Source organism: Heterodontus francisci, chromosome 4, assembly GCF_036365525.1.
Source record: "Heterodontus francisci isolate sHetFra1 chromosome 4, sHetFra1.hap1, whole genome shotgun sequence".
In the NCBI taxonomy this organism is placed as follows: Eukaryota; Metazoa; Chordata; class Chondrichthyes; order Heterodontiformes; family Heterodontidae; genus Heterodontus; species Heterodontus francisci.
In genome coordinates this window covers 30,910,381-30,923,243 of record NC_090374.1, presented here as the reverse complement: position 1 = coordinate 30,923,243, position 12,863 = coordinate 30,910,381, and the positions used below count along the sequence as shown (strand labels likewise).

Below are 12,863 nucleotides of genomic sequence, written 5' to 3'. Positions count from 1 at the left end.
AATGGCCTTCCCTCCATCATAACGTCAAAGGTGGGGATGTTCGCTGATAATTGCACAATGTTCAGCACCATTCACAACTCCTCAGATACTGAATCATCCCATCTCCGTATCCAGCAAGACCTGCGTAGCATCCAGGCTTTGCCTGATAGGTGGCAAATAGCATTCCCATCACGTAAGTGCGAGGCACTGACCGTATCCAACAAGAGAGAATCTAACCATCTCCCCTTGGCATTCAATGGCATTACCATCGCTGAATCCTCACTGTCAACATCCTGGCGGTTACCATTGACCAGAAACTGAACTGGACCAGCCACATAAATACTGTGGCTACAAGAGCAGGTCAGAGGCTGGGAATTCTGCGGCGAGTACCTCACCTCCTGTCTCCCCAATGCCTGTCCACCATCTACAAGGCACAAGTCAGGACTGTAATGGAATACTCTCCACTTGCCTGGGTGCAGCTCCAACAACACTCAAGAATCTCAACACTATCCAGACATTTGATTGGCACCCCGTCCACAACACTCAACGTTCACTCCCTCCACCCCGACACACAGTGGCAGCAGTGTGTACCATCTACAAGATATACTGCAGCAACTCACCAAGGCTCCTTCGACAGCACCTTCCAAATCTGCGATCTCTACCATAGAACCATAAAAACATTACGGCACAGAAAGAGGCCATTCAGCCCATCGTGTCTGCATCAGCCATAGAAACTAACCACCCAATCTAATCCCACCTTCCAGCACCTGGTCCGTAGCCTTGCAGGTTACAGCACTTCAGGTATATGTCCAGGTACCTTTTCAATGAGTTGAGGGTTTCTGTCTCCATCACCATTACTGGCAGTGAATTCCAGACACCCATCACCCTCTGGGTGAAAAAGTTTTTCCTCATGTCCCCTCTAATCCTTCTACCAATCACCTTAAATCTGTGCCCCCTGGTAATTGAGCTCTCCACTAGGGGAAAAAGGCCCTTCCTATCTACTCTATTTGGGCCCCTCATAATTTTGTACACCTCAATTAAGTCACCCCTCAGCCGCCTCTGTTCTAAGGAAAACACCACCAGCCGATCCAACCTTCATAGCTGCAACTTTCAAATCCTGGTAACATTCTTGTAAATCTCCTCTGTACTCTCTCCACAGCAAGTATGTCCTTCCTTTAATGTGGTGACCAGAACTGTATGCAATACTCCAGCTACAGCTATATGTTTTATACAGTTCCAGCATTACATTCCTGCTTTTGTATTCTATATCTTGGCCAATAAAGGAAAGCATTCCATATGCCTTCTTCACCACTCTATCCATCTGTCCTGCCAGCTTCAGGGACCTGTAGACATGCACTCCAAGGTCTCTCACTTCCTCTACCCCTCTCAATATCCTTCTGTTTATTGTGTATTCCCTCGCATTTTGTTTCCCCTCCCCAAATGCATTACCTCACACTTCTCTGGATTGAATTCCATTTGCCACTTTTCCGCCCACTCAACCAAACCGTTGATAATCATTCTGGAGTCGACAGCTATCCTCTTCGCTATCAACTGCATGGCAAATTTTTGTGTCATCAGCAAATTTACCAATCATGCCTCCCACATTTATGTCCAAATCATTAATATATACCACCTAGAAGGATAAGGGCAGCAGATGCATGGGAACACCACCACCTGCAAGTTCCCCTCCAAGCCACATACCATCCTGACTTGGAGCTATATTGCTGTTCCTTCACTATCGCTGGGTCAAAATCATGGAAGCTCCTTCCTAACAACACTGTGAGTGTGCCTATACCCTGAGGACTGCAGAAGTTCAAGAACGCAGCTCACCACCATCTTCTCAAGGGCAGTTGGGGATGGGCACTAAATGGTGGCCTAGCCAACAATGCCCACATCCCACTTACAAATCAAAAAAGCATTTTTTTTTCAGTTTTGTTTTCTTAATAAATACTTTATATTGTAACTTTTCTAGCTTTGAAAGTAGAAGTTTTTTGAAACCATTCAAAGAGAAAGAAAAGTGTACTTTTTACATAATGCCTCATTACATCTCATAAAAAATTAATTTTCAAGCGTAACAAGTAAGTAAATTGTAGAAGCCATTTTTCACACAGCAAAGTCTCACAAACAGGAATGAGATGAATGGCCTGCTAATCTGTTTTTGTTCAAAAGCAAAATCCTATGGATGCTGGAAATCTGAAATAAAAACAGAAAATGCTGGAAATACTCAGCAGGTCTAGCAGCATCTGTGTAGAGAGAAACAGAGTTCATGATTCAGGTCTGTGCACGGACCCGAAACGTTAATTCTGTTTCTCTCTCCACAGATGCTGCCAGACAATCTATTTAGATTTTGGTGAAGCGAGGAATGTTGGGCAGGACATGGCAGAATTCCCTGTTCTTCTTCAGATAGTGCCATGGGATCTTCAACATCAAACAGCAGCTGCAAGCTATTTAATGGCGCATACAAAAGGAATAAGTGTTTTTGCAACATTTGTGCCGGACTTACAGTCATCCATTGATGCTATTACTTACATGTGAAAACTCCTCACTTGCACAATACCTCTTCTTGAGGAAGTTACTACCACTTCATTCCTCTCTGTCTCAACACATATACATTGAAATCTGGAGCCTTCAGTAGCGTGACTGCTCCTAGTAAATAACATCAATTCCTATTGATTTCTGATATTAAGGATACAAAGTGTAGCAGTAAATGTACTTAAAATCTTTTGATGCTAAAGATTAATTTATGTCACTGGTATACTTAGCATTTAGTAATTCGACCTTTAAACTCTAAGTTTGCAATGACTAAACTTTAACCTTCATCTTGCTTTTGAAGAGGACGTGCCTCGCAGAAAGGCCTAAAGAAAATGAAGTGGATATGCAAGCCCCTTTAATTTTCCATGGACACCTATGGGTTACCACCATTTCAATAGTGCGCTATAATGCCTGTAATAGGGTCAGAGGGCAACATTTAAATTAGTGAAATGAAATTTAATGCAGATGTTAGGATTAATGCCTTTATCAAAAACGAGTGGTTCCACAATCATATGTTCCAAGTAGGTCTGAAGATTGGCGCGACAGTGTTGAGGCCTTATCTCTGGCAAGAACTCACTGCCAGGCAGATCATTGAGATCAAACACAATATGCACATTAAGAATGGAGCTGGTGCTTAAATGGGAATGCTAAATATCTAGAGAGACAAGCTTTCATAAGCCGAATTGAGTTTTCTCATCCTCAACTTTTCTTGTGTGCTGGGCAGTGCACTTTTAAAATAACATGGAATCAAATGGTGGTGAAATAATACACGAGGCTCTTGTTAAATTGTTAAATTTACATGGCCTACCAGAGGAGAAGCTTCAAACAATAGAACCTAGCTCACACCAGCCATGTTATCACAACCATGTTCAGCCTGAGTTCTGTACTTTCCTCACAAGCTCTGCCACTGCATATGTATATCAGACACTTTTTAATATCATGATGAAGTTATAAATGTCTATAGTTAACAGACAAACAATCATAATAAGTCCTCTGTAGGTTTTGTATGAAAAAACAGTGCAAATGTACATACATGGCAATGACTGGCAAAATGCATTGTGAGCAAGAATAGTTGCTTTGTCAAAGGAACTGAAAACACTTAATCATTTAATTTTGATGAAAATTTTTTTTTTAAAATCCATTGGTACAGCAAAAAATTAGGAACGCAAATGGTATGTTTGCCGATGTAGCAAGGGCGTTGGAGTGTAAGAGTTAGGAAATCTAGTTGCATTTATAAAGAGCTTTGGTGAGAACATGCCTGGAGTACTATATCCAGTCTTGGTCTCTGTACCTAAGGAAAGTATACTTGCCTTAAAGTGGGTGCAAAGAAGTTTCATTCGATTGACTCCTGGGATGACAGGGATGTGCTATGAGGAAAGATTAGGTAGAATTTGTTGTGGGACCACCTGAAAAGGAACCTTAGGAAGTTGTAAGTGAAGGTCACTGGAGGAAGTGATGTCGCATCACACATGATTAGGAAGTTGTGGTGTGGCTCCTGTAGTAGTTGTATATAAGTATATGTTCCAGTTACATTATAATAAAATACATATATTCTTGGATATTACTTGCAGTCCTGTGAATCTTACAACAGTTCCCATACCAAAAGAACAAGTAATATTACATGGTGGCATCATTTGGGATTTATTTTTCTGAAGACCACCAGATATTACAACATAGCAATGTTTGATTTTGTCTGAAGAACACGAAGAGAGAACAAAGAATAGCTAATTGCTTACCAGGAATGGCTGAAAATTCAGGCAGAGAGCTGTTGGCATGAGACCCCACAACAGGGCAGTGAGATAAGACTACAGATAGGACCCCAGGAGGTGCTGAAACTCTGTGAGTACAGCAGGCAAATTGCCAGGAGAGCGGAGCTTTCAACTAATCTGGCAGTGGGTCGAAAAATTTGAAAAACAGTTAGCTATATCCAATTGTTTTAGTTTTCCCGGTTCTTTTTCTTTCATGGCCAGGTCTAAGTCAAAAAGAGCGGGAAGAGCTCAACAGCGCCACTGGAGGTTCAACACAAAGTAAAAGGTTGGCTGTGGCAGCTGCCAGTACTGCAAGCTACAGTGATCGAAATAAAGAAAAAAACTGCTCTCCCAGTTAAAAAATAGCTCACAGTTAAAGAAAATGGACAAGCTATGAAGCTGCGTAAACAAAAAGCAGCTGTCATCTCACTCTTAAAAGGGGCATGGCTTTCAGGTATCCAATCATGGATTAGACAGGGTCAGACATAGCACCTGAATTTAAACTGTTTCGAAAACGGTTAGAACAGTGTTTCATGGATCAAGAAGTGAGTGAACCGGAGAACTAAGCTGTGAAAATCAAAGTTGCTCTGGACAATGAGGGTCTGCAACAGATCGACGCATCAGGATTGTCAGCTGAGGATCAAAAGGATGCATGCTATAGGCATTCCTGGAAGATGAACTGAAGGTAAAGGTCAATTTCCGAGTACAAGTCATGAGCTTATGACCTCCTGGCAAAAGCAAGATGAGTCCATGGACCAGTTTGTTTGTTATAAAGTTAGTAATCACATCTACCCCACTAGAGGCCTTTCAAAAAGACCTGCTAGAAAAGAAGAAAGGGCACACCATAGATGCACTACTCAGTGATGGAAGGAAATTTGAAGCCATCATGGCTGGGCACCAACAGTTACAGGCATTGGAGTAGCCACAACAATTGGCAAGGTAACCAAGGCTCAGAAGCCTGCTAAGCCTTGAGGCAAATGTGGCCTGACTCACCCAATTAGCCATTGTCCGGCTTACCAGGTCCAATGCAAAGCTTGTGGCATGCAAGGACATTGGGCAAGGCAGTGAGGAGGCCGAGCTCAGATATTGCACACAAGGATGGCGGCAGTTCACAGAGAGAATGTCAAAGAACAAAGAACAAAGAAAATTACAGCACAGGAACAGGCCCTTCGGCCCTCCAAGCCTGCGCCGATCCATATCCTCTACCTAAACATGTCGCCTATTTTCCAAGGGTCTGTATCTCTTTGCTTCCTGCCCATTCATGTATCTGTCTAGATACATCTTAAAAGACGCTATCGTGTTCGCATCTACCACCTCTGCTGGCAACGCGTTCCAGGCACCCACCACCCTCTGCGTAAAGAACTTTCCACGCATATCCCCTCTAAACTTTTCCCCTCTCACTTTGAACTCGTGACCCCTAGTAATTGAATCCCCCACTCTGGGAAAAAGCTTCTTGCTATCCACCCTGTCTATACCTCTCATGATTTTGTACACCTCAATCAGGTCCCCCCTCAACCTCCGTCTTTCTAATGAAAATAATCCTAATCTACTCAACCTCTCTTCATAGCTAGCGCCCTCCATACCAGGCAACATCCTGGTGAACCTCCTCTGCACCTTCTCCAAAGCATCTACATCCTTTTGGTAATGTGGCGACCAGAACTGCATGCAGTATTCCAAATGTGGCCGAACCAAAGTCTTATACAACTGTAACATGACCTGCCAACCCTTGTACTCAATACCCCGTCCGATGAAGGAAAGCATGCCGTATGCCTTCTTGACCACTCTATTGACCTGCATTGCCACCTTCAGGGAACAATGGACCTGAACACCCAAATCTCTCTGTACATCAATTTTCCCCAGGACTTTTCCATTTACTGTATAGTCCACTCTTGAATTGGATCTTCCAAAATGCATCACCTCGCATTTGCCCTGATTGAACTCCATCTGCCATTTCTCTGCCCAACTCTCCAATCTATTTATATTCTGCTGTATTCTCTGACAGTACCCTTCACTATCTGCTACTCCACCAATCTTAGTGTCGTCTGCAAACTTGCTAATCAGACCACCTATACTTTCCTCCAAATCATTTATGTATATCACAAACAACAGTGGTCCCAGCACGGATCCCTGTGGAACACCACTGGTCACACATCTCCATTTTGAGAAACTCCCTTCCACTACTACTCTCTGTCTCCTGTTGCCCAGCCTGTTCTTTATCCATCTAGCTAGTACACCCTGGACCCCATGCGACTTCACTTTCTCCATCAGCCTACCATGGGGAACCTTATCAAACGCCTTACTGAAGTCCATGTATATGACATCTACAGCCCTTTTCTCATCAATCAACTTTGTCACTTCCTCAAAGAATTCTATTAAGTTGGTAAGACATGACCTTCCCTGCACAAAACCATGTTGCCTATCACTGATAAGCCCATTTTCTTCCAAATGGGAATAGATCCTATCCCTCAGTATCTTCTCCAGCAGCTTCCCTACCACTGACATCAGGCTCACCGGTCTATAATTACCTGGATTATCCCTGCTACCCTTCTTAAACAAGGGGACAACATTAGCAATTCTCCAGTCCTCCGGGACCTCACCCATGTTTAAGGATGCTGCAAAGATATCTGTTAAGGCCCCAGCTATTTCCTCTCTCGCTTCCCTCAGTAACCTGGGATAGATCCCATCCGGACCTGGGGACTTGTCCACCTTAATGCCGTTTAGAATACCCAACACTTCCTCCCTCCTTATGCCGACTTGACCTAGAATAATCAAACATCTGTCCCTAACCTCAACATGAATACCGATGCAAAGTACTCGTTTAGAATCTCACCCATTTTCTCTGACTCCACGCATAACTTTCCTCCTTTGTCCTTGAGTGGGCCAATCCTTTCTCTAGTTACCCTCTTGCTCCTTATATATGAATAAAATGCTTTGGTATTTTCCTTAACTCTGTTTGCTAAAGATATTTCATCACCCCTTTTAGCCCTCTTAATTCCTCTTTTCAGATTGGTCCTACATTCCCGATATTCTTTCAAAGCTTCGTCTTTCTTCAGCCTCCTAGACCTTATGTATGCTTCCTTTTTCCTCTTAGCTAGTCTCATAATTTCACCTGTCATCCAAGGTACCCTAATCTTGCCATTTCTATCCCTCATTTTCACAGGAACTTGTCTCTCCTGCACGCTAATCAACCTCTCTTTAAAAGTCTCCCACATATCAAATGTGGATTTACCTTCAAACAGCTGCTCCCAATCTACATTCCCCAGCTCCTGCCGAATTTTGGTATAGTTGGCCTTCCCCCAATTTAGCACTCTTCCTTTAGAACCACTCTCGTCTTTGTCCATGATTATTCTAAAACTTACGGAATTGTGATCACTATTCCCAAAGTAGTCCCCTACTGAAACTTCAACCACCTGGCCGGGCTCATTCCCCAACACCAGGTCCTGTATGGCCCCTTCCCGAGTTGGACTATTTACATACTGCTCCAGAAAACCCTCCTGGATGCTCCTGCCAATTTCAGCTCCATCTAGTTTCAGAGATACAGCACTGAAACAGGCCCTTCGGCCCACCGAGTCTGTGCCAACCATCAACCACCCATTTTTATACTAATCCTACACTAATTCCATATTCCTACCACATCTCCACCTGTCCCTATATTTCCCTACCACCTACCTATACTAGGGGCAATTTATAATGGCCAATTTACCTATCAACCCGCAAGTCTTTGGCATGTGGGAGCAAACCGGAGCACCCGGAGGAAACCCACGCAGACACAGGGAGAACTTGCAAACTCCACACAGGCAGTACCCAGAATTGAACCCGGGTCGCTGGAGCTGTGAGGCTGCGGTGCTAACCACTGCGCCACTGTGCCGCCCATCTAGACCTCTAACACTCAGTGAATCCCAGTCAATGTTGGGAAAATTAAAATCTCCTATCACCACCACCCTGTTGCACCTACAACTTTCCATAATCTGTTGACATATTTGTACCTCTATCTCACGCTCGCTGTTGGGAGGCCTGTAGTACAGCCCCAACATTGTTACCGCACCCTTCCTATTTCTGAGTTCTGCCCATATTGCCTCACTGCTCAAGTCCTCCATAGTGCCCTCCTTCAGCACAGCTGTGATATCCTCTTTGACCAGTAATGCAACTCCTCCACCCCTTTTACCTCCCTCTCTATCCTGCCTGAAGCATCGATATCCTGGGATATTTAGTTGCCAATCATGCCCTTCCCTCAACCAAGTCTCAGTAATAGCAATAACATCATACTCCCAGGTACTAATCCAAGCCCTAAGTTCATCTGCCTTACCTACTACACTTCTTGCATTAAAACAAATGCACCTCAGACCATCAGTCCCTTTGCGTTCATCATCTGCTCCCTGTCTGCTCTTCCCCTTAGTCACGCTGACTTCATTATCTAGTTCCTTACTGTCCACTGACCTCCTCATTTGGTTCCCATCCCCCTGCCACATTAGTTTAAACCCTCCCCAACAGCGTTAGCAAAAGCACCCCCAAGGACATTGGTTCCAGTCCAGCCCAGGTGTAGACCGTCCAATTTGTAATAGTCCCACCTCCCCCAGAACCGGTCCCAATGTCCCAAAAATCTGAACCCCTCCCTCCTGCACCATCTTTCAAGCCACGCATTCATCCTGACTATTCTTTCATTGCTACTCTGACTATCACGTGGCACTGGTAGCAATCCTGAGATTACTACCTCTGAGGTCCTACTTTTTAACTTGGCTCCTAACTCCCTAAATTCTGCTTGTAGGACCTCATCCCGTTTTTTACCTATATCATTGGCGCCTATGTGCACAACGGCAACTGGCTGTTCACCCTCCCCTTTCAGAATGTTCTGCACTCAGAATGTTGTAAACTCACTTCCCCAGCTGCCATCTCGCTCTCCCTGTTGCCGCTGCAAAAAGCAAGACAGGATAGCAAACACAACTAAAGGTATGCCAACACACAACAAAAACCCAATCAGGTACATCAGGTCAGCAGAGAGGCATATTGCCAGGAGCACACGGATGAAGAATGCACTTGTGTGAACAGCGAGCAAGCATTTCACATAGTTAATTTGGATCAACGTGTCAATGCTAGTACACAATCGGAGGCATTCCCCATGATCCAGATTATATGTGCACAGAAGAGTCACAAGCATAAGCTCAGAGTAAAAATCGACACCAGAGCAAGTGCAAACATTCTACTCCGTGTACTGAAGGACATGTACCTAAAGAAATGGGAATCTATGATTGTCGATCTATCATTGTAGGCTGACAGCCTACAATGGTTCTCCAATCAAGAGCATTGGAAGGATAACCTTGCAGTGTAGCTATGGGAGCTCTGAATACCTACCACAAATATTTTACATTATAGATACAGCTGGACCAGCTGCCGCATGACCTCCAATATGCCGAGGTTTACAAATTGTCACAATCCATGAATTCAGTAATGCACCGAAGATGGCAGAAAATATCCAGGTCGTGTGCATTGGGTCGGTTCATGTGAAGGACAACACAAAGGCTGAGAGTCTTGACATGAAGAGGTGATATGACCAGGAATCTCTCCTCAGGCTTCAGTTCATTGCAGCAATTACCTGGAGGCCAGAGGGATTGCCAGTGATTGGTGATGTTGGCAGTCATCATTTTTCTAAGCTTTCCAAATGAGGGAAGATGAAGGCATTGTGTGATAAGCAAGCAGGACCAGAATTACCTCGACTGCGAGTAGGACAGAAGGTCAGAGTCCTCAATCATGCATCAGGAACTTGGTATCCTGCAGAAGTTGCTAGGATATGCGACCAGCGTAGATCGTATGAGGTCCAAACACCCAATGCTGCGATTCTCAGATTGAATTGAAGTCAGCTCAGAGAGCTGTACGACAACACTACATGTGACAACCCCGTTGCATCGCAGATGCATTCAAAGACAAACTCTGAAGATGAACGTACAGAGGCTACGAGCACAGAGGAAGAGCGTGCTAACCATTTTCCAGCAGGTCTTTTTGAAAGGCCTCTAGTGGGGTATATGTGATTACTAGCTTTATAACCCATGCTGACAATTCTTTGTCTCAGCACTTTGCAACAAACTGGTCAATGGTTTAATTGAGCCTCAAGGTGGGAAGGCTGACTTCAGCCTTTCCCCCCCATCCCAATTCTATGGCCCATCCCACCCACCTCCTAGCCCATCACTTGGGATGACCCATTAAATCCAGCCCATTATATGCTCAAGTTTCTGGAGTGGGATTTGAACTTACAACATTCTGATACTGAGACCAGAGGGCTGCCAACTGAGTCACAGCTATTACAAGCTGAGTGTCTTCTCCAGATATCAACAACTATTGGTTTCCTTGACAAAATTCAAACAGGTTTTTATGGGCAGAGCACTCCTAATTCTTTCAATTTCTTGACAATAGGGGCTGTGATGTAATTGTTGAGGTGGTCTCATTATAACTTTTTACAAGCCGATTCCCTTGGCATGGTTAAACTGTCAAATAGATGTCCACACGGCATTACCTCACTGTACCTTCATCAACATTTATTATGCTATTTTGTCACCATCCGGCTGCAAGAAGTCAACAGAATTCAAAATGTGGCTCTGAGAATCAAAAGGCTTTAAAACACCATGCTATTTTCCAAAGGACCCCCCCCCCCCCAAAGACTGTACATTGCAGACAATTCAGTGAAAATAAATCATGTTTTTAACATAAAACCCCCAAAGCAAATAGCCCACAACTAATAGCCAATGTTGCGCCCTCTCTTTTTCTCTTGTGGACATTTGGTGGAGTTAAAAGGGCATTGAACAGTTCTAGACTTTGCTCAGTTACTATTAGAAGCTTGTCTTAAAATCTCCCTTGTTGACCATTTTTGCTGCAAAAGTACCATACTCCACTTTTCAAAACTCTTCCGGGATTTGCAGTTGAAGTAATTCTTTTTTACTGCAGTAAGAAAAGGAAGAAGGTGCATGTAATCTTGCATCTTTCATGTCTTCAGGATGTGAGCCTTATACTGCAAAAGTTGTCTAATATTTCATAACTTTTGAAGTACAGGCACCATTGTCGTTCTTGGTAAACATTCTTTGTACACAGCTAGGTCCCAGAAACAGCAAATGAGATAAAAGACCAGTTAATCTGTGTAAGCAGTTGAGGGAGGAATGTTGACCAGGACACCAGGAACACTCCCTGCTCTTCTTCAAGCCATGGGATCTTTTACATCCACCTCACCAGGAGCACATAGCCGTAGTTTACTGTTCCATCTGACAATGCAGCATTCCATTACCATTATACCAATGTATCAGCCTAGATTATGTGCTCAAGTCCTGGCATAGGGCTTGAACTTGTAGCCTACTGCTTCAGAGGTGAGAAGTCTGATACTTGAGGTAAATTGATGATTTCATTTGTCATAGCAAATAGCCTGGGATTAATGTGAGACTTAAACTGCAAAAGTTGTCTAATATTTCATGGCATATCCTCCAATTTAGCCTCAGAGGCAGACTAATGCATCCCAAGGCAAACAATAGGCACTGTAAAAGACCTTGCATTTATATATCACCTTTTTCACAACCCCAGCACATTCCAAATTACTTTGCAGCCAATGACGTACTTTTGAAGTGTGGTCACTGTTGTAATGTAGGGAAACATGGCAGTTGTTTTATATACAGCAAAATCCCACAACTAACAATGAGATAAATGGCCAGATCAGCTGTTTATTGGTGATGTTGCTTGAGGGATAAATATTGGACAATACACTGGGGAGCACTCCCCTGCTCTTCTTTGAATAGTGCCATAGGATATTTGATGTCCACTTAAGAGGGTAAATGGGACCTTGGTTTAATGTCTCCTCTGAAAGACGGCACCTCTGATGGTGCAGCACTCCCTCAGTACTACTTTGGGAATGTCAGCCTAGGTTATGTGTTCAAGTCCCAGGAATGGGACTTTCACCTACAACTTTCTGAGTTAGAGTACCACAGCTGACACTCCTGTTTAGATTAGCTATTTTTTGGGGATGAGTGACCACAGTATATTAGACCTGACAGAAAAAGTGAACATAGTTATCATAATTGATCCTGATGGGAAAGAGTCTGATTTAGTCACAGTGATTCTATGGCTTTGTTGGTAAAACGTAGGACTTGGGGGCATGCTGCCTTTCAAAGTCACATACCTGCAGGAAAGTCCGATGTTTGATGTGAAAGCTGACCGCAGAATCTGCCAAAAGATGATTCAGCTTTTCAGTTCCTGCCCTCCCCTTGGCCACGGGGTGAGAGTTGCAGTAGCTGTTCAAGTTTTGTCCCAAACCAGACACCGTTAGTGAATGCAGCCCTCTCCTTGACTTTCCACTCATCATACGCCAGGGAAAAATAGATTTATATCATTGAAATTTCATTTAAAATGCGTAGTGGCTGATACAAGCAACAGCACAATATCTCCCTGCCTTACTATCAATTTGTTGTGTATACTTCTGTTTATAAGCCTGTAAAAGTGTCCTGCAAGAGATCAGCATCAGATGATAATGTTCCTGTTAACTTTGCTTAATGTATATTTTAGGAAATTTAACAGTGAAACCCTAAGTGATCTCTCAATTCTCATCCCCTTGCAAATGGCAGTGTAAAGGCAAAT

General features: G+C 43.6%; 1 long non-coding RNA gene across 1 annotated transcript in view; it reads right to left on the bottom strand.

Moving 5' to 3' along the window:
• Positions 1-12,493, bottom strand: part of LOC137368637 (uncharacterized) — a 41,346-nt gene extending 28,853 nt beyond the window's left edge. The window contains exon 1 of the long non-coding RNA XR_010974793.1: positions 12,409-12,493. This is a non-coding gene — a long non-coding RNA (uncharacterized lncRNA). The remainder of the gene's footprint in view (positions 1-12,408) is intronic.
• Positions 12,494-12,863: the final 370 nt, after the last annotated feature.